Source organism: Armigeres subalbatus, chromosome 1, assembly GCF_024139115.2.
Source record: "Armigeres subalbatus isolate Guangzhou_Male chromosome 1, GZ_Asu_2, whole genome shotgun sequence".
Lineage (NCBI taxonomy): Eukaryota > Metazoa > Arthropoda > Insecta > Diptera > Culicidae > Armigeres > Armigeres subalbatus.
Genome location: NC_085139.1, coordinates 109,766,875 through 109,789,904, shown reverse-complemented (window position 1 = coordinate 109,789,904; position 23,030 = coordinate 109,766,875). Strand labels below are relative to the sequence as shown.

Below are 23,030 nucleotides of genomic sequence, written 5' to 3'. Positions count from 1 at the left end.
GTATAAGATAGAATTGTCCTTCCACCTCTCGGGGTGAGAATGGAAGCAGAGACTATGGGAGGTTTTACCAGGCATCTTTGCCTGGCCCTTGGGTTGTTTACTTTCGGCAGAAAGCGAAAAGCCTAGATTTTCTCGGCATCAAACGAGACTTGACGCGTCGTTTTACGAAGCTTGAATTCAATCAAATCAACAGAAACAAGCTACGCATCACCGCACCTACATACCAGGTGGCGAATGAAATTGCTGGCGACAGGGCGTACAACATTGAATATTTAGTTTATGTCTCCTCGCGGGAGGTCGAAATAGAAGGTGTGATCAACGCAGCGAGCTTAACTTGCAAGGAAAGGTCGCTTAAAGAATGCCCTGCAATCTACCGTGGATATCCTGGACTGCAAGGAATTGCATTCAGCAACCACAGTAGATGGTAAAAGGTATATGCTAAGTCAGGCTCGCTTCGGGTGACGTTCGCCGGTTCGATGCTCCCAAAATATGTAGATATCGAGAATATGTTGTTTCCGGTGCGTTTGTTTGTACCAAGGGTATTTAATTGTACCAACTGCAAACAATTAGGTCACACTGCCGAGTTTTGTGACAACAAACCACTTTGTGGTAAATGTTTCCAAAGACATCGGGAGGATACCTGCCAGCAACAAGCCACAAAATGTGCTTATTGTGGTTTGGGTCCTGCCCATGGTTTGCAAGATTGCCCGGTGTACAAAAGACGCACCCAAAAAGTGAAGCGCTCGTTGGTACAGCGCTCCAAGCAGTCTTATGCGGAAATGGTTAAAGCGCAAGACACATCCGCCACTGCCACCGCAAAGACTGCTTTTTCAGCTGCCGTTCAAGTAAGTGACTATTATGATTCCATCTCCATTGATGGATCGGACTCTGCCGCAGCCGACATGGATGATTCTTCGGAGGTACACGCGCCCGAAAAGAGGAAGCAACCCTTCCCCGGGATCGCGCCGAAAGAAAACAAAAGTCATCAACAAAGGCTTGGCAAAATCTGAAGGTAATGGGGGATTATTTAAAATCCCGAAGCAACCAGTCTTCACTGCAGATCCCTGCTGCTCTAAGACATTCCCGCCATTGCCTAAAACCGATGTTCCTAAGAAACATCCGGCTAGGATTATCAATGAAAAGGAAAATGCTACTTGCACTTCCGAAAAGAGAATCTCGTCCAAGCGAGGATTGATATCCTTTAAGGACCTCGTGGACCGCTTTTTGAATCTTTTCAATATTCCGGATTCATTGAGGCCAATCATTGACCTCTTTATTCCAACAGTAGAAAGTTATCTGAAGCAATTGACTGTTTCATGGCCCCTTCTTGCAGAAATTGTATCTTTCGATGGATAATACGGCCAACACCGAAGATACAATCACTGTGCTGCAGTGGAACTGTCACAGTCTGAAAAATAAATTAGACGTGTTCAAGTTTTTGATTCGCAATTCCGATTGCGATATATTTGCACTCTGTGAAACATGGCTTTCTTCTGAAGATGAAATCAACTTCCACGATTTTAACATTATTCGCCAAGATCGGGATGATCATTATGGTGGCGTTCTTTTGGGGATCAAAAATGCTACTCCTTCTACAGAATTCCCATTCCGACTGTTCCCGGCTTAGAAATCGTCGCATGCCAAGTAAATGTGAAGAATAAAGACCTTTGCATAGCTTCAGTGTACATTCCTCCAAATGCCTCTATTAATCGTCGACATTTTTGGAGCGCAGTCTCCCTCCTATCATCTCCAGTATTGATATTGGGTGATATGAACGCACATGGTATTGGATGGGGCGAAACGTATGACGATTATAGAGCGCCTATTTTCTATGATTTGTGTGATGATTTCAATTTGAATATTTTGAACACTGGTGAAGTAACTCGAATAGGACCAAATGGTCAACAAAGCCGTATTGATCTGTCTTTATGTTCTAATTCACTATCGTTAGATTGCACGTGGAAGGTTATCCAAGATCCCCACGGTAGTGACCATATGCCGATAGCTACCACCATTAAAAGTGGCTATCAAGAATCTGAGCCAGTTAATGTTCCTTTCGATCTCACGAAGAACATTGACTGGCAAAAATTTGCATCGGCGGTAAAAATTGGTATTGAATCAACTGATATTCTTCCGCCACTGGATGAGTATCGATTCCTTACCGAATTGATTCATAAAAGCGCACTGGAAGCTCAGAAACGACGCGTTCCAAGTACATCTGTCATAAGAAGACCAGCCACTCCTGGATGGGATGATGAATGTACTAAGTTGTATTCTGAGAAATCTGATGTCTTCAAGGCCTTTCGTAAACACGGAAGGTCCGAGCTCTTTGAAGAGTATTTAAGGCTTGAAAGAAAGCTCAAAAATCTTCTCAAGGCTAAAAAACGTAGCTACTGGCGACGTTTTGTCGACGGACTCTCGCGAGAAACCTCAATGACAACACTTTGGAAAACGGCCCGCAACATGCGGAACCGCATTTCCACCAACGAGAGTGAAGAATACTCCAATCGATGGATATTCAATTTCGCAAAAAAGGTCTGTCCAGATTCCGTACCAGCAGAACCGCTATTTCGAGAATCAGTCACTGATCCCGGTTCTTTGGATGGGCCATTCTCAATGCTGGAACTTTCTATGTCTCTTCTTTCATCGAATAACTCTGCTCCGGGATGCGATAACATCAAATACAATCTTCTTAAAAATCTCCCATGGGAGATATCGCAGAAAGACGATTACTTTACCTGCACCACTGTTTCATGCAGTACGACATCGTACCTCCAAAATGGCGACAGGTCAAAGTAATAGCTATTCAAAAGCCTGGGAAACCAGCGTCTGATTACAATTCCTACCGACCGAGTGCCATGCTTTCATGCATGAGAAAATTATTGGAAAAAATGATCCTTTCAAGAATCGACCATTGGGTTGAACAAAATGCATTACTCTCAAATACTCAGTTTGGATTTCGTAAAGGTAAAGGAACAAATGATTGTCTAGCGTTGCTCTCTTCAGATATACAGCTGGCCTTTGCGCACAAGGAGAAATTGGCTTCAGTATTCTTGGATATCAAGGGCGCTTTTGATTCAGTTTCCAAGTGCTGTCAGACAATCTGCACAGTAATGGATTGCCCGTTATTTTGAATAATTTCTTGTACAATTTGTTGTCAGAAAAACAAATGAATTTTACACTCGGCACTCTGACAACTTCCAGAAATAGCTACATGGGTCTTCCCCAAGGTTCATGTTTAAGTCCCTTGCTTTATAATTTCTATGTTAAAGACATTGACAATTGTTTGGAAGGACAATGCACGCTCAGACAACTTGCAGATGATGCCGTGGTCTCTCTAAGAGGTCCAAGTGCAGCTGTCTTGCAAGGACCATTGCAAAGTACCCTGGATAATCTGACTGTTTGGGCCAGACATTTGGGGATCGAGTTTTCACCGCAAAAAACTCAGTTGGTTGTGTTTACTAGGAAGCGGTTCCCTGCTCAACTGAAACTAAAGCTGTTGAATGATGACATCAACCAATCTTTATCTAAATACCTTGGGGTCGTGTTTGATTCTAAATGCACCTGGAGACTTCATATTGAGTATTTGATAGAGAAATGCCGGAAAAGGATCCATTTCCTACGTTCTATCTCCGGAACATGGTGGGGTGCTCACCCGGAAGACCTCATCAAGCTATATAGAACGACTATTCTCTCTGTTTTAGAGTACGGCTCTTTCTGCTTCCTCTCAGCAGCTGTTTGCCACCTAATTAAATTGGAACGAATTCAATATCGTTGTTTGCGTATTGCCCTTGGCTGTATGCATTCAACGCATAACATGAGCCTGGAGGTGCTTGCTGGAGTCACTCCTTTAAAGCACCGTTACTGGGAGCTCTCATTAAGAATACTAATCAAATGTGGAACAAGTTACACACTTGTCTTACACAACTTCGATAATATGCTTGAACTGGTTCATCGGTCAAGATTCTTAAGAGTTTATCTCAACTACATATTGTCAGATCTTTGTCTTCCATGTTATACTCCCCTCGAGTTGACTTCACCAATAACAGTTTCTCAATTGAATACGATCTGTCCATGAAACATGCTATTCAAGGAATAGATCATCTTCGACAAATATCTATTCCCTCACTTTTTTCTGAAAAATATGAACATGTCAATTGCAACAACAGATATTTCACTGATGGTTCTCGCATTAACGGATCCACTGGCTTCGGTGTTTTCAATGAAACTTCAACCACCTTCCGAAAACTTCAGGAACCGTGTTCGGTTTATGTTGCTGAGCTGGCAGCAATTAACTTCGCTTTGGGGATAATTTCCAATCAGCCCGTAGACCATTATTTCATCTTCTCGGATAGTCTTAGTTCTATCGAGGCACTCCGGTCGATGAAACCTGTTAAGCACGCATCTTACTTTTTTACAAACATAAGAGAGCAGATGCGTGTTTTGGTCGAAAGATCATTCAAGATTACCTTTGTTTGGGTCCCAGGGTCATAGCTTGCTGCTCGCCGATTGACACGCTGAGGTGTGAATCTATAAACATACGCTGAAGGCGTTTTGAACAAACCCCATATTCCCTTTCTTCTCTCATTAAAAACGCAAAAAAAAATCTACCATAGGATGTAATTTTTTTTTCCTCCTGGGTTATTTAAATAAGACGAAGGTGAACATCTGTTCCATTTGGCCAACCGGTTAACTCCAAAATAAGCTTGTCTCTACATCATGGGTTTAATACAAGAACAATGATTATGATTTGTCAAACTGTGGGCCGTGAAAAATAAAACGAGATTCAAACTTTCGTTCCTATTCCGTGCCAAAAATCTATACAAGCTTTAAAATTAGGATCTAAGTAATGAATAGATGATTAGAGAACAACAAATTGACGAAGCTAATGGTCTTCTTTTGTTATCCGAGATTTTAGCAAATACAATGAAGTTGCAATTTCTTCCAAATCAAATCCAATCCAATCCAATTTAAATCTATTCCAAATCCAATCCAAATCCAAATCAAATCCAAATCCAATCCAAATCAAATCCAAAATCCAATCCAAACCCCATCAAAATCCAATCCAAATTTAACCTAATCCAAATCCAAATTTAAATCCAATCCAAATCCAAATCCAATCCAAATCTAATCCAAATCCAATCAACATCCATTCCAAATCCAATCCAAATCCAATCCCAATCCAGTCCAAATCCAATCCATATCCAATCCAAATCCAAATCCAATCCAAATCCAATCCAATCCAAATCCAAATCCAATCCAAATCCAATCAAAATTCAATCCAATCCAAATCCAAATCCAATCCGTAAAAAATTGATCCAATTGAAATCTAATCCAAATCCGTACATCCAATCCAACTTATAGTTTCGCGTATACTGACGCTAACCGCAAGTCAAGCACATCTGTATATGGCGTCCATATACAGATGTGCTCGACTTGCGGTTAGCGGCAGTATAGTACATCATCAATTTGAACTTCAGCAAATTGACGTTTACCTTCCGAGCAAACGCCTTGCAAGTGACATTTATCTCTAATTCCGCAAAATCTGAGATATCATACCAAAATGAGAGACGTGTAAACTAGTACTGCTAGCCAATAACTCCAAACTTATCTTACGCATAATAAATTCGAACTTCTGAATAGCTTTGTGAAATCCAATAACCTTATTAAATTTGCAAATTCCAAGATGTAGGATCATATCCTACAGGTAATCCCGCCAAGGTTACTAAGTCAGTAAATTTTTTTTAAAATTTAATACCAGACTAAGGCCGGAGTGACCTGTGGTGCACAAAAAAAGTCTTCTCCATTCAGCTCGGTCCATGGCTGCACGTCGTCAACCATGCAGTCTGCGGAGGGTCCGCCAATCGTCCTCTACCTGTTCGATCCACTTTGCTCGCTGTGCACCTCGCCTTCTTGTTCCCGTCGGATCGTTATCTAGAACCATTTTCACCGGATTACTGTCCGAAATTCTGGCTACGTGCCTGATCCACCGCACCACCACCGATTTTTGCGGTGTGCACAATGGATGGTTCTCCCAACAGCTGATGCAACTCGTGGTTCATTCGCCTCCTCCACGTACCGTCCGCCATCTGCACCCCACCATACATGGTACGCAACACTTTCCTTTCAAAAACTCCCAGTGCGCGTTGGTCCTCCACGAGCATCGTCCAGGTCTCGTGTCCGTAGAGAACTACCGGTCTGATAAGCGTTTTGTAGATAGTCAGCCACTATGCGTCTCCGAAGTTTTCTGCTGGTATCATTTTCGGCAGTCACCAGTGAGCCCAAGTACACAAATTCTTCTACCACCACGATTTCGTCACCACCGATGCAAACTCGCGGTGGGTGGCTCACATTGTCTTCTCTTGGACCTCTTCTTATCATGTACTTCGTCTTCGACGTGTTGATGACTAGTCCGATCCGCTTAGCTTCCCTCTTCAGTCTGATGTAGGCTTCTTCCATCTTCTCAAAGTTACGTGCCATAATATCTATGTCGTCGGCGAAGCCAAATAGCTGGACGGACTTATCGAAAATCGTACCACTCGTGTTAATCCCTGCTTTTTGTATTACCCCTTCCAAAGCGATGTTGAATCGCAGACACAAAAGATCATCGCCTTGCCGTAACCGCCTGTGCATTTTGAAGGAACTCGAGAATGCCCCTGAATCTCGAACTACGCATATAATCTGATCCATCGTCGATTGATCAACCGTGTCAGTTTATTCGGAAATCCGTGTTCGGGCATTAGCTGGCCCCGATCGATTGTATTATATGCGAAGCCGATGGATAAATGATGTGTGGGCATGGGCACGTTGTATTCGCGGCATTTCTGCAGTACTTGGCGAATGGCGAACACCTGGTCCGTGGTGGAGCGTTCGCCCATAAAACCCACCTGGTACTGCCCCACGAACGCATAAAATTTGGGAGAGTACCATGTAGGCGGCGTTCAGCAATCTGATTGCGCGGTAGTTGCTACAATCCAGCTTATCGCCCTTTTTGTAGATGGGACACAACGACACCTTCCATCCACTCCTGCCGGAAAATTTTCTCCTCCCAAATCTTGGTAATCACCCAGTGCAGCGCTCTAGTCAGTGCCTCACCACCGTGTTTAATTAGCTCTCCTGGTAGTTGGTCAACCCCAGAGGCTTTGTTGTTCTTCGTTACGTGGCTGGGTTCTTTCGACGGGTTCGTTGGCCCGTTCTTCGAAGTGGGGTTTGGACTCGAAGATTTTCGTTGGCTTGGTTGGCGTCCAACGGGTTCGCTGGCCCGTTTCCCGGAGCAGAGGTTGGCTGTGTCGATTTACACGTGGCTTGTAGGCGCCCAACGGGTTCGTAGGCCCGTTTCCAGAAGAGGAGGTTGGACATGCAGATGTTTTGGTGGGTTGCTTGGCGTCCGACGGGTTCGCTGGCCCGTTTCCCGGACCGGAGGTTGGTTGTTACAACTTACACGTGGCATGGAGGCGTCCGACGGGTTCGTAGGATCGTTTCCCAAAGGAGAGGTTAGACTCGAAGACGTTATGGTGGCTTGCTTGGCGTCCGACGGGTTCGCTGGCCCGTTTCTCGAAGGAAAGGTTGGACACGCAGACGTACTGGTGGCTTGCTTGGCGTCCGACGGGTTCGCCGACGGTTCCCGGATGTTCCCGGATGTTGGATATCTAGACTCCTCGTTTAGAACCGCTCGCGTCAACTCTCTGCCACTGACTCCCCGATTAAACCTTTTTTCCGTCTTTCTTCGCTGCCCCTTTCGTTCAGTTCTCGGGTTGTCGCTTTTTCGCTCCAAAAATGTGGGTTGCCCGATTTCATTTCGCCGGTTGTGGAAAATGTCCAGGGGTGTGTTAGTTGTTTTTTTGGATGGGATGGTTTTTTTGTTTGGATGGAATCAGTAGTTGACTATATTGTTACCTCATTCGGTAACACAATGAGAAATTCGAACCAAAAAGTGAAAAGTGAGAAGAAGAAAGTGGGAAGTAAGTAGAAGGAGTGAGAAGTGAAAAGTAAGAAGTGAAAATTTAAAAGTGAGAAGTAAGGAGTGAAAATTGAAAAGTGGCAGTGAGCTTTCTTCTTCCTTATTCCCTGTTCCATTCCATTTCCGTTCCTCTTAATTCCCCTTCTTTCTTTCCTCTTTGTTGTGACCCCCGGAAATAGCGTTCTAGCACCAAACTCCGACACGCAGCACGTCTTTACTGGTGTGATAATCGTGCAATAATTGCAACGCACAAACAGGTTCTGTTCTTCGGTTTAAAGCTTTTGAAACAAACTTTAAAGCACTTTAACGGGTTTACAAACAGTTTATTTGCTTTAAACACTTATTACTACTAAACAGACATTTTATTGGGCAACTAACAATACATTTATTTCATTTACTACTTCTAATTTAACTTCTAATTAATTTCGGTGACCGGTCGAGCAATATGGATTTTTTTGAATAATGATCCAACTTTCGGGAGGTGCTCTTTTATAAAGATAGATAGCGGGAAAATAAGGGTTCGTTTCTAATCGGAGCTTTTGAATCGATCTTAACCTATACAAAGCTACATATATGTGTTGAACGTCACAGTGCAATAACTTTACGCCTACCCTAATGCTAATACACACAAACAAACATTTATAGCAAACTCTTTACTACAACACTCTTACTTCTACTTACTTCCACTTTCTTCCATCTTTCTCCTACTTTTCTTGTTAGAAAGAAGTGAGAAGTGTCAGTTGAGAATAGAGAAGTGAGAAGTGAGTAGTGAGCAGAGAAAAGTGAAAAGTGAGAAGTGAAAACTGATAAATGAAAAAATCTAAGCGAGGAGTGAGAAATGAAAAGTGAAAGTGAAAGAAGAAAGTGAGAGGTGAGAAGCAAGAAGTTGGATGTGAGAAGTAAGTAGCGAAAAGTGAGATATGAGAATTGAGAAAAGAGAAATGCTAAGTGAGTAGTGAGCCGTAAGAAGTGAAAAGTGAGAAAATAAATCCTTATTCTTTCCAAATTCCTTCATAATTCTTTTTGCTATCGTTTTCCTTCTTCTTTTTTCTACCTTTGCCTATTTCCACCTTTCTTTTTCCTTATTCCCTCTTCTTTCTACTTTCCCTTCGCCATTTCCGTATTCTTCTTTTTTCCTCTTCCTTCTACTTTCTCCCGTTTTCATCATTATTTGGTCGGGATTCAGCTAAAGCACACCAAGCGCCAATGAAAATTTTCCAATTTATCACCCAAGTTTTCGTGTAACAGATTCACTTAATCACAAATCGCATCAGTCATCGTTCAACGCCATAACTGAGAATCTACTAAAACAAATGAACGCATGATTTTACATGAAATACTTTCCGTTTTCTTTTTGCGAGCAAAATATCACAAGTCAGTCAAAAAACCACTTAGTGCGGTTTGGCTGAACCCAGACCATTTATTCATAATTCTTTTTATTCTTCTTTATTCATTTATTCTTCTATCTTCCTTATTCCTTCTTTCGCCTTTTATCTTCCTTGTTTATTCATCCCTTCTTCCCTCTTCATTCGTTCATCTTCTTTCTTCCTTCATCCTTCTTTCTTCTTTCTTATTCCATCGTCTTTAATTCTTCTTGCTTCTTCCTCCTTCCTTCTTCTGTCTGTTATCTCACCACTCACTTCTCACTTCTCAACATGTCGCTGGTCACATCCCAATTATTATTCATCACTTCTCATCTCTTGCTTCTGTTTTCCTTACTACTCTTACTTTTCATTTCGCAACATCTCACTACTAAGTATTCACTTCCATTTATCAGTACTCACATCTCACTACCCTGTACTCACTTCGAACATCTCATTTCTCACTTCTGAGTTCTCACTTTTATCTGTTCACTTCGAAAATTTCACTTCTTCCTTCACATAATAAGGAAACAATTTTAACTATTTGGCCGAATGCCAAATGACCCCCTTTTCCAAAAATAACCCTTTCGGTCAAATTACCTTAAACCATATTTCTACACGCTTGGAAAGGTTTTGATATTTTGAGGAAAAAATATAAATCTGTTCTTTTTCTCGATACCTCGCCTCCCTATCTCGAAGGTCCCTTCAATATCGAGTCCCTCCAAGACACGTGGATTCTTTTTCGCAAATTTTATATCAATTTGTCCATTTCAAAACATGTGCTGTGCATATGCACAGCCAAGATATTTAACAAAAAAATGGTTTTCGTATGGCCGAGTTGCCGAAATATATAAAATTAATCTTAATCGCAAGGTTTGTTTGAAATGTCTTTCAATAAAAATAGCACCCGAATGTGATCATAGTGTACACTTTTTTTTCTATCTTGCCAGGTGGAAAGATCGTTGATTTAAATGATCATTTGCGAGTATTTAGTAAAATAGAATTTGATATGACGGGAATTAGCGCCATGGACGAATTTGCGCATGACCCTACGCTCAAACCGGGTTTAGCTCCTAAGCGGAGGTGAAGAATGTGCTTCCAAACATCATTCTCTACTTGAGGCTTGAGGGTTGAAGTGACAACAATAAGAAACAGACATACCCATCTTCATAATTTTCCACCAATTCAGCATGATTCCCACGAGTTCGGTACTTCCTAGTAGGATGTAAATTATTACTTGTCAATATTCATTACATTTTTCATTACCTTAGAAAACAAAAGTTAATCCGACAGCGGTTATTGCTTTGCTTAGTTTCTTTTTATCCCTAGATAAATATTGATCTACTTTTACATAATTGAATTATATAACACTGTGACCTGTTTCAAAAAGTTATGGCCTAGAATGTGTAGCTATTTCCTTCTATAAATGGCACAATTGACATTTCATTCGAAGTGAAACTTCATAATCATACAGATAACTGTAGCAAAAAAAAAACCTGTCAGCAAAATGAATAGAAAACATCAAATTGAGTGCAAGCAACACCGTTGCATAAGAACCCGCTGGAGATCCCAGCAACTGATAGCGTCACGGGTGGGTTGAGTTTTCTCCCGAAGGGCACCGTTTCCATGAATTATTCACCGTGTTTGAAATTTTCGCTGTTAACGCTTATGTTAACATGATGCGACCAATTACTATCTGTGGGGTAACGATAGACGCTGAGACTAACACAGAATCCAAGGGGAGGATTTTTCTTTTCTTCTAATAGATATTAGAATCGCCAAATAGGTCATTACCGTCTGAAAACAAATTACTTGAGATTTCATTACAAATATTTTTTGAACTTGCTTCGAAACCGTCAACAAATCAATCGATTCTTTCTTTTATTTGCTATTACTTTTCCAAAGAACTCATTTATTAGGACTCAAACAAGACATCCGCTCAATTTTGGACCAACATCAGACTGGTTCACACTGCAGCTCTTTATTTATTTGCATTTCTCGATATCTAATGCAGTTGTATTTGTCGACCCTGCCTAAGGGTCCAAGGGTCACCCAGGCTTGACCACCCAAGAAACCCCCTTCAACAGTAATACACTTTCGGACACCCCGGGAATAATCATTCTCATTCCCAATCTAACTTACAAACTGGAGATCATACACTGTCTTCAGTGGATCATAAACGATTTTTGGAACAACCTGCCTCATATGGAATGGTTGACTAACGACAGTTCATCATGGAATGTAGCTCTCCCCGGAAGGTCAAATGTATTTCACCAGCCTCCATGGATTGTTACCTTGGAGGCAAGTACAGGAGCAAGTATGAGACACTGAAGACGACCTTACTGTTGAGGTCGAAAAACGTATCTGTCAAGGTACAATTAAGTGGTGGAATTAAATGGGATTGTACAAACTCGTCTTACGACAAGTGAAGTACAGGATACCAACATCCGGCATTTCGTGGCGATCGGGATCCTTCGGGTGATCCCCTATGACGTACTTCTGTCCAGCGAGGTAGAACTCCTATTAGCGTGCTGAATATCTACCTCTCCTGTCGAATGCTTTCCGACATCAAAACAAGGTTGATGAAATTATCAGTGACATCCCTTCTGTTCTTCTCTTGAGAGATTCATCTCTTGGTCTGGGGACAAAATCGGATCCCTGTGTTGTTGGTTTACTTGTAGCTTTCCAGGCAGTAGATCTTACCCCCTCAACAATGGTTCACCCACCGTTTTTAACGGCCATTCGGCTACCGCCATCAAGAGACCACTATCAGTTGGTCCCTTCTCCAGTGCTAAAATATCCATATATTCCGTGCAACCAACCTTCGAAGAATATCCGGAAGAATTCTTGGAAGAATATCCAGAGGAGTTCCTGGAGCAGTATCTTAAGAAAAAATTGAAGGAATATTCGAAGGAATTCCTGAAAGAATATCTGGAAGAATGCCTCGAGGGATATTTGGAGGAATTCTTGGAGGGATTCCTGGAGGAATTTCCGGATGAATTCCTGGTGAAATAAGAAGATATGGAGGAATAAACGAAGGAATTCTTGGAGGAAGATCTGGAAGAATGCCTGGAAGAATAAACAGAGCAATTCCTGGACGAATATCCGGAAGTATTCCTAGACTTATATCTAGAGGAATATCAGAAAATAATTATTTGGTTTATTTGTCCTATTTGTCTGATTTGTTTTATTTGACTCATATGTCTTTTTTGTCTTATTTGCCTTGTTTGTTCTGTTCGTCTTATTTGTCTTACTTATCTTATGTTTCTTATTTGCCGTATTGACTTCATTTGTCTTATTCGTCTTATTTGTCATATTTGTCTTATATGTGTTATTTGTGTTATTTGTCTTATTTGCCTTATTTGTCTTTTGGACCATATTTTTTCGCACAGCTGTGTAAAGCAAGTTGAAATGCATCATCAGGGCTAGCCCCCTTGCGTTAGGAACTTTTTAAAAGAAATTTATCGTACGAGACGAGCCTTAGGGCTTTATTAAGAAAAAAAAAGAAAAGAAATTTATCTTGGGGTATTGCCTTCCGAATCAGTTCTTCATCATGACAGCTTGCGAAGAAAGACTCTCACGGTATTTCCCTTAAAAAAAAGAAAATTACCAATAAAGAAATCAAGGCAATAAATAAATTTAAAAAAAAACTTCTCTACATAATGCAAACTTCCTATAAACAATATATTTTTTTTTGTTAATCATCTTGGCTGTGCATATGCACAGCACATGTTTCGAAATGCACAAATTGATATGAAATTTGCGAAAACAGAATCCACATGTCTCGGAGGTACTAGTTCTGTGCGCCGAAATATTTGTGATTGGCGGCGGCGTAAGGCCATTTTTACACCGGCGGCGTGAATCGGCATAAAGAATTTTGAACTGAGAAAAAACAATTTACGCTGCAAGGCATATCATGCTTTTTATTATGAATTTTGGGGTTTTTATGCAATTGCTAGCTACAGTCAGACTGATGGTGTGAACATCCTAACAGCTATTGCTTGTATCTCCACAGCAAAAGTGTACATTACATCCTCCACTAGGACATTGCCGCATCACGCCACATAAGTTCATTGGAAAGTACTTCGCATATAAATCCAGAAATTCATTTAGAAATTTCACAAGATATTTCTCAGAAAATCGAAAAAGAAATTCCAAGAATCAATTTAAAATTTCCCTAATGAATTCCTTCAGAACTTCCTCGAAGAATTGAAAATTTATGTAGGTTTTTCTTCGGAAATCTTTCCGAAATTTCTCCAAAAGTTCCTTCAGGAATTTCCTTGGAAATCATTTCTTTGGAAATCCCTTTACAGAGTCTTCTGGAAGTCTTCTTCAAAAATTTATTCGAAAACTTCTTGAAGAAATTCCTTCAATCCTTAGAAAATACCCATGGAGAATCCTTCAAGAATTTCTATAGGAATACTCACGGACACTGTTTGAGGAATACATTCGGAAATCACTTTAGGAGAAATCCTTCAGAATTCGATTTATTTATTTTTTTAGAAATTCCTTCAGGATTTTTTTTAAAAATTTCTAATAGAATTTTTTTCGGAAACTCTACAAAGATATTTTTGGTATTCTTTCAAAATTTCCCTTTGGAATTTTTTAGAACTTTGTAACAGCTTAACAGCTTTTATTTTATACAAACATAAAAATGCACACTCTACATGCAACAAATAACAAATTAAAATAATGCACGTTCTCGCCTGGTGCCCTAAGAGAGACGTCTTGGTGGTGCTCACTACGGGAAATGACGAGGTTTCATATGAGATTTTGGTCCATCAGCCAAATCCCGCAAATATGTTTTTATTGCGTATTGCGCATTTTGTCTACTGCAAACAGTTTGCTGTAGGTATTCATAGCTGAGCCTTCGTATGGCATTCTTATCCTATTTGGGCACCTCGAATCAATTAATGCCAACGATTCGATGTCTGTGTCTGGAACTAAACAAGGCTAAACATTTTATTGCCTACTTTCAGGATTTCATCTTGGGTCCAGACACAGAAACAACAAATAAAACAGACACAATATAGCACAAACGGTATAGACTAGATCGAAGATTCACAACTATTCGAACAAAATAAAATCAACCGTAACAACTTTCTCCAGAAATTCTTTCCTAATTTCCTATAAGAATTCCTTGGGACATTCCTTCGAAAATTCTTTTAGGAACTCTTCCAGAAATTCCTGCAGACCTTCGAAAATTTATTTTAAAATTCCTTCAAAAATTCTTTCAATCTCTTCAGAAATTCTTTTAGGAGATTTTTGGAAATTTCGTTTGTATATTCCTTCAATTCTTTTAATCCGTTGTTTAAGTTTTTATTTATTGAAAATAAGTTTAACACCCAAATACCGTTGGAAAATTCTTTCTAAAATTCCTTTAGAAATTATTTTCGGAATTATTCTTGCAAAAATTTTGTTTGGTTTACTGATTGAATTTCCTAAGGACTTCCAGGAGAAAGCTCCAGTGGAATTTCTGAAAAAATACCAAGTCCTTTCCGGAGAGTTTTCTGAAGGAATCCCTGCGTGAATTTTTAAACTAATTCCTGAAGAATCTTTTAAAGCGATTTTTGAAGAAAATCTTGCAGAAATTTCTCACTAAAATTTTGAAGGAATAAAAGGTTTTTTTACCCCTAAAGGATTTTCGAACAGATTTTTTAAATGAATTTCTGAGAAATATCCGAAGGAATTCTGAAAGGAATTTACGAAGGAATTTTTAATGGGTTTTACAAACAAATCCAGTCTTTTGCACTTGGTAATGGCGGCGTGAGTTCCACTGAAATTGACATTCAAGAGGTAGAAAACATTGGAACTCATCTAGTTAGCCTTAATTCAATAATTATTTTTGAAGTAAATAAATAAATGTCATACTATTTTGATGGCATCGGAAAATATTTCCAGTTGAGATTTACTTTTAAATTTAACTATTTGTATAATGCCTTATATACCTATTCTAGGCTTGGACATAACAAAATGGTAGATTTAGATATCTTAAATCAACCACCAAGGTCAAAAAATCATCAGAAGCTAAACATTTCTAAGCCCTGCAGTGTAACTTACATAATTTTTTGGATGTGAAGATGTAGGAAAATAACATTCTTTTCTCTGAGGTTAATGAACTCTACCGCATTCCTTGAAACAGTGGTTTGGTTGCTGAATTTATTTATTGTTAAAAAAAACATAAAATACTATGAGGTTCTTGATTTTCAAGTTTTGCTGGAAATACTTATGTTCATCTAATTGATAAATTGTTCAAGAAAAACTTCTAGAAGGGTTCACCCACACACAGTGCTTTTCCCTTTGATTTCTGGAAGCATAATTTCATTTTCAAACAATAAATTAGCTACGAAGCCAACATAGATTATCACCTAATTTGGGCAAGACGAGTTTAGAGAATGATTTCTAATTGTTTAAAAGCACTCGACTAGTCAAGTCAAGTAAGAGGCACTGAAGACGACCTTGCTGTTGAGATCGAAGTACGTATTTGTCAAGGTACAATCAAGTGGTGGAATAAAATGGGATGGTACAAAATCGTCTTATGACAAGATAAGACATTCCACTAAAAAGCTCAAAATAATTTTCTTAATTCGATCAGGAATTCCTTCAGACATTTTTTTGAAATACTTTTAAAAATATCTACCCTCATAAAAATGTAGATGAGTAAACTTTATCACAATTGTAATAGATTTGACTTCGTTTTTTGCGCTTCACACATTAGTGCATTGAAAGCATAATGGTAATTGAATTTGACTATAATTAATTAATAACACTACTGGGCGAAACCGTATGGAGACCACGACTCAAGCCAGAATGGTGGATAACTACGTGCACACTGCACACATACCTAATACTTTTAAGATATTCGGCGAAATTCCTTCTGAAATTATTTTAACAATTCCACTGAAATTTTTCCAGGTATCCATAAGACATTCCAATCCCTCAGAATTTCCTCCACCATTTCCTTCCAAAATTCTAGGACGAATTTTCAGATATCTTCGTACGAATTCCTAGAGCAATTTCCAAAGAAACTCCTAAAGGATTTATCGACATTCTCAAATTTCTTAAAGAATTTCTTTGGACATTCCTATTAGAATTCCTCCGGAATATACTCCAGACGTTCCTTCAGAAAATCCTCCAGAAATTACTACGGAAATAAATCCAGAAATTCCTCAGGACTCTAAGAATTTTCTTCAGGTATTCCTTTAGAACTTCCTCAGTGACTTCCTTCGGAAATTATTTCAAGAAAACCAAGAAATTTCTTTGGGAATTGTTTACCAAAATAAATCAAGAATTTATTCAGAACTAGTCGACCCGGAAGACGTTGTCCTGCATAGTAGGCGAGAATGTGCGTTCCGAACTGCCCATGCAATGTTCGCATAGAAATCACAATTTTAGTTTTTCACGATTTGCTCAACTTTACTCGCAATTTTCTCTTTAGGAAATATCATATAAACCCGTCGGAAACTATAACGAATATTTCTGCTGAAGAAATGAAAAAAATCTATCCAGCCGTTTTCGAGTTATGCGGATACGAACACAGACCATTTCATTTTTATATATAAGAGAAGACGATTCTGGCAATTTAAGTACAACGAGGAGTGAAGGAAATGTTCAACTTGGTGGGTCACGTGCCCTATCGTGCTCCAGCTTCAGATGCCAATTTACCATTTTTGCATTCGCATATCACTATGTTAACATAATGGTACGCCATGCCCAGAAAAGTTTAAAAAAATCCCATCACACTGGGAATCCAAATCCAACATTCATTATAGTGTTGACATGTAGCCGCGTATATAAGCACCAGACACATATATCTTAATTATATGTTTCAATCCTTTAAAAAGATGATGAACCACCCAATGCGACCAAAATGAGGTTTTCCGCATGAAGTTACATATGAGATTAGCAGTTCAAAGATACGCTCGTTGATTTGTATGTCTGTTGACAGGAAGTTCTTTGATGACCCAACATTTAACACGCCAATGCGGGTAAAAGTGACAGAGATAAAAGTAAACAAATGTGCTAAAGGTATAATAGCAAGCATAATAGCTATTTAATTAATGCCTGATAGGTTGCCTTGGTTCGGCAGATGCAAACGTACTGCACACTGTGGTTTTTTGTGTTTGGCCAATCATCGGTGTGAAATAGGAAATTCGGCGGCGTGGAGCCAACCGGCGTATGGCGCGCCGCCGACACCTTGACCGGCGTCGGCGTACGTCAATAAGTGTCGGCGGCGGCGGCGCACAGGTCTAGGAGGGACTTGAACCCTCAACCTCCTACTCTCTAGATAGGCGTGATAACCCCTACGCAACAAGACCACTTAAAGGTCATGTTCGCGGAAAAGAAATCAGAATCCGAGTACCAACCTCCACCGCGGTTAGCTCTTTTTTTTCGAAAATTTCATATCAATCTGTCTATTTCGAAACATGTGCTGTGCATAAGCACAGCCAAGATAATTACCAAAAAAAAATGATTTTCGTACGGCCGAGTTGCCGAATAATATGCAATTAATTGTAATATAAAATTTTACATGAATCAACAATACATTAGAACTTTTAAATGCAAAAACTGCAATGGATCAATAAAGGTAACTTATTTTGTACTCACCGTATTAAAACAACGGCCGACTGAATACGCATATTTATATTCGTGTGTTTTCAACAGAATATGTCTACGGTGGCACGATCTACCCATTTCATAGCGGCATTTTTTGCTTATTGATTGATCCATTGTAAAAGAAAAATTTTCGATGAGGAAATCAAATGGAACATGCCAAAAAAATCAAATTTCAAGACAACAAACAACAACAAAAAAATCAAAATTAGCAATAAACAATTTACAATGTTGTGAAAACTCATATGTGAATATGTATATTATGTGGAAGATATTGATTTGGAAAATGTATTGGAGGATGTTCTGGTGGATGGGCGCCATTTCTCGGATGTTATCGATGTGCGGACATTCAGAGGTCCGAACTTTGGCTCTGATCACTATCTCGTTGTCAGTGAAATTCGAACACGGTTGTCAACTGTGTATCACACTGTAAGGTCACAGCGAACGATGCGTTACAATATCCAGCGATTATCGGCGGAAGGAGTATCGGCTGAGTACCGCCAGAAGCTCAACGAACGGATAAGTGTAATCAACGTTAGCGACAACATCAATCTATGGGAGTCGATCCATGGAGCGGTGAGCAAAATAGCACGAGAAGTTGTAGGCACTACACAGAGGCAACCCAGGACGGGTTTTGATTCGATTTGGAGTGTCAGAGAGTGACAGACGAGAAGAACGTTACCAGAAGCCGGATGTTGGTGTCGGGTACTCGATCGAATAGAGATCGGTACAAGGAAGCAAGAGCAGCCGAAAAACGAACCCACCGCAGAAAGAAGAAAGAATATGAAGAACATGTGATTAGCGAGGCGCAGGAAAAAATGAAGCAGAACGATATGCGGTGGTTCTATGAGTCTGTCAATGACGTGCGGAGAAAGACAGCGCCGTTCCCCGTCATGTGCAACGATCAACATGGGAATTTGCTGACAGATAGAACCGAAGTGGCTGCCAGGTGGAAGAATCCTTCGAAACTTTGTTGAATAGTGGAAGTGACGGTGCATCGGTGAACAGAACAAATATTAGCGACGATGAACAAGCTGTGGAGACGCCTACACTAGATGAGGTTTAAAAAGCTGTTAAAGAGCTGAAAAACAATAAGGCTGCGGGGAAGGACCAGCACCCGGCCGAACTTCTCAAACATGGCAGTGAGCAGCTTTATGAAGTTCTGCACCATATTATGTCGAAAATATGGGTAGACGAGGAAATGCCTGCTAGCTGGTTGGACGGCCTCATTTGCCCTCTCTTTAAGAAAGGGCACAGACTGGAGTGCGCCAATTACCGAAGAATAACCCCCCTCCCTAATTCGGCGCACTTTCCCCCTCCAATGCACTTTCGAATCTACTGTTCAATATAGCTCTCGAGGGAGCGATTAGGAGAGCTGGTGTGCAAAGAAGTGGTACCATTATTACAAGATCGCATATGTTCCTCGGATTTGCGAACGATATCGATATTATTGGGATTGATCGCCGTGCCATGGAATAGGCTTTTGTGCCTTTTAAGAGGGAGACATCGAGGATTCGACTCACGATCAATACCAGCAAAACGAAGTTTATGGTCGCTGGCAATCAACATGGGTTCATTAGTGGTGGTGGTAGCGGTAGTTACCCACGAGGTGAAAAGGCGTATTGCAGCTGCAAATATGGCTTATTACGGACTTCGTAACCAGCTTAAGTCCCGTAGTCTGCAAACGAAAACAAAACTCGCGCTGTATACTACTCTGAATCTTCCTTTGGCTTTATACGGCCATGAAACATGAACGTTAAAGGAGGCTGATCAGAATGTTTGAGCGTAAGGTGCTGCGGACAATACTCGGCGGTAAACAGGAGAACGGTACCTGGCGGCGTCGCATGAATCACGAGTTGTACCACGCACTTTATTTTTTAAACCGGTATCTCAGCAAAATGTTAAACTTTTACCGAGAATCGCACAGCCGTGCCCCAGCAAACATGTTTTTTGTCGAGATTTCTGTCAAAATTGCTGATAAGCAGCAACAAATTTGCCGAAAATCAGCTAACAAACGCTATTTTTGCCGAAATATCAGTTATTGGTTTTGCTGGCGCACGGCTGTGCGGATTTTTGCTGAGCTGCAGAAATAAAAACTGAGTGTGCAGGTGTATAAAGGGCTGGATATTAAGCTTATTCAACACGGCAGACTACGCTGGGCTGGTCACGTTGTTCATATGCCGGCAGAACGTCAAGCGAAGATAATATTTAGTATCTCTACTATGAAGAGGCCGCAGGCTTCGTGGAAGACCGCGTACACGATGGCTTTTTGCAGTTGAAGAGGACCTGAGGACCTGACCAATGGACGAAGGATACTCCATTCAGCGTAGGTTCATCGAAGAGCTGTAGCCCATCAAGTATCAAGTAAGCTTGCGATGCAAGAGAAATATTTAGAAATTAGTATTTTTAGATAAAAACAAAGAAGCGTTGTCTTATCCTTGATCGAATGGTCCAAACATTTTGGAAATTCATCGAGAAACGGCTGAGATATTAAAGTTCAAAGTCTATAATATTTTCGTGACATTTTTGCAATCACAAAGTGTACAGACGAAGTCCTACTTCAAAAGAGAGTAATAAAATCAAGCAAATTACCTTAATATAAACGAAGATAAGGCGCTACCTACACACTTAAAATAAATCGCAGATTTTTGTGAAATTTCACCGAAATCTCAACAGCAGAACTGTTCGGTAAAAATTTTACAGATTTTTTGGTGGTTTTGACAGTTGAACAAAGGAAAATACCGCAGAAAATCGGTGAAATAATTACCGAACAAATCTGCTGTTGAGATTTCGGTGAATTGAAGCAAAATTCACCGAAATCTGTGAAATGATTTAAGTGTGTAAGGTATAAATTTGGAACACATTGACTATAGAAGAACAAGACATGAAAAGTTATGGAAGTGCTTGCTGAACACCCTTGAGGCATGGTCGAATTACTATTGGGAGTACTGAACTATAAATATATTAGAATTTTTCTTTCTTACGAATATAGCAGAAATTAAATCATAGATCAGTAGAAGAGGAATCTTGTTGTTTCGAATCACAATCGCTTTTGTGAAAGTTTTGAGCTGTTTTAGCTTAATTCTTAAGTTTTCTTGTTGATAGTAAAATATAGAAAACTAGTTTACTTATTCGGAGTTTCTACTTAGAGCCGTATTGGGCTTTATTTTCAGTTTTATACTTTTTTCCTTTGATTTCAGTGTCATAATAATCCTTCCATTTTTAAAATATAATTTTAAATTTAAAAGTTTTCACCATCTATCTCCTTGCCAGCACAATCTGGTTCATTCTGTTATTCTAGGCCCTAATCCGCCGCTTTCCCCCTTTCGTAGTTTATCACCGAGCTCGATTTCAAAAGACTCCGTCAATAAAAATTATCCTGCCACTTGGCTGCTTCCACACCGAGAACGATACACTTACTTGATGGGCTTCCCCCACCCTCAGAACTAAATCACTATTGTCTAAAGCACGAACGCTGGCAGCAAACTCCCAGCATCCATTCTCTACTGCTGCTGCCGCCGAGTCAGTCCCCACATCGCTCCATTCAAGAACAATGGATCAGTTGATTGTTCACTTTTAGCACCACAATTCAAATTCAAACGCGTACACACTTACAATAGCTGCCTGCTCCTCTCGGCGCACTTAATTCAAAACACAAAACAGATCTCCTCTGCAAAAACAAACCGCGACCGAGAAAAAAAAAATGAAAAGAACAGAAGGACAAAAGCTTCCTGATAAAGGAATACAAACGGCGAAAGCTGACGGCGACGGGCTGGCAGTGCACGCAAACACTCAGAACGACGAGATATGCTCACTGATAAGAAAGGAGATCAGCACAAAACAAAGTAAGAATAACTGGGCAAAACAGCACGAGGAGTTGATAGCAGCAGCGGTGAGTCCAGCGGGCAGGCCAAAAAACCTGAGTGCCTGAAACACTCCTAACAAGCACACAACGCGGTTAGACCGAAGGATGAAGCGAGTTTAGAAAAACACGACCGAACGGTCCCAGCATCGGAAACGAACTGACACCCAGGCGCCACGAACGGATGATACTTCTGTGCCTTCCGGAACGATTGGTTTGAGTGGATTTAGTCAGCATCCACTCCGGTCGATGGTGCTCGGCCACTGGCGTGTTTGGAAGAGAGGGGGGCGAAAAGGGGTCATCATTTTCTATTATTACTGATGAGTTTCGAATGATGATGTACAGAACCTTTCAGGCTTCCAGGTTGAGGCCTTTCAAGCTTCCAGGCAGAAGCCTTCTACGCCTTCAGGTGGAAGCTTTTCAAGCTTCCGGGTAAAAGACTTTCAAGCTTCCAGGTGAAAACCATCCAAGTTTTCAGACGGAAGCCTTTTAAGTGGAGGCCTTCCCAGATGCGCGGCGGAGGGCTTCCTAGTTTCGAGGCGGAAGGCTTACGAGATTTCGGGCGGAAGCCTTCAAAGCTTCCCGGCAGAAGAAAGTCTGAAAGAGCTTCCAAGCAGAAGACATTTGAGCTTCCAAGCGGAAGCCTTCTAAGCTTCCAGACGGAAGCTTTCCATGTTTCCAGGCGGAAGGCTTCCAAGCTCTCAGGCGTAAGCATCTCAAGCTTCCTTCCATGCGTTCAAGTGGAAGCCTTTTCAGCTCCCAGAAGAAACCTTTCAAATAGCGTGTTGGATCAAATTTCGTTCCATATTAAATCTTAGCTTAGCGTAGACTAAACAATTTCGAAATGTTTAGAGCGCCCACAATAACCACGACACCACATGGACTTATTTCAAACTTGTTTCCATATTGAACCAAAGAAAGTAGAATTGAATTCCATCATGAAAAAATAAGTTGTTTTTCCCTTGTCATAAGACGAGTTAATACAATCCCATTGAATTCCACCACTTAATTGTATCTTGACAGATACGTATTTCGACCTCAACAGTAAGGCCGTCTTCAGTGTCTCGTACTTGACTCGACTAAGTCTTATAACAAGTGAAGACATTCCACTAAAAAGCTCAAAATAATTTTCTTATCAAGTTGTTTTTGTTGCTTTAGAGACTGCAGAAAGATGTTTATGGAAAATGACCATTCTTGAAACTTCTCTACCCTCGAAACGTGTATTGATTCTCCC

General features: G+C 40.4%; 1 protein-coding gene across 4 annotated transcripts in view; it reads right to left on the bottom strand.

Annotated features, from left to right (window-relative positions):
* LOC134204790 (protein tolkin-like) overlaps window positions 1–21,942 on the bottom strand; it is a 177,540-nt gene extending 155,598 nt beyond the window's left edge. For 3 of the 4 annotated variants that reach the window (XR_009977980.1, XR_009977987.1, XM_062679594.1), the window contains exon 1: window positions 21,550–21,942. The gene's annotated coding sequence lies outside the window, so the exon portion shown is untranslated. Of the gene's footprint in view, window positions 1–21,545 lie in introns of all 4 variants that reach the window. The other variant, XR_009977983.1, reaches the window with a different exon arrangement.
* Window positions 21,943–23,030: the final 1,088 nt, after the last annotated feature.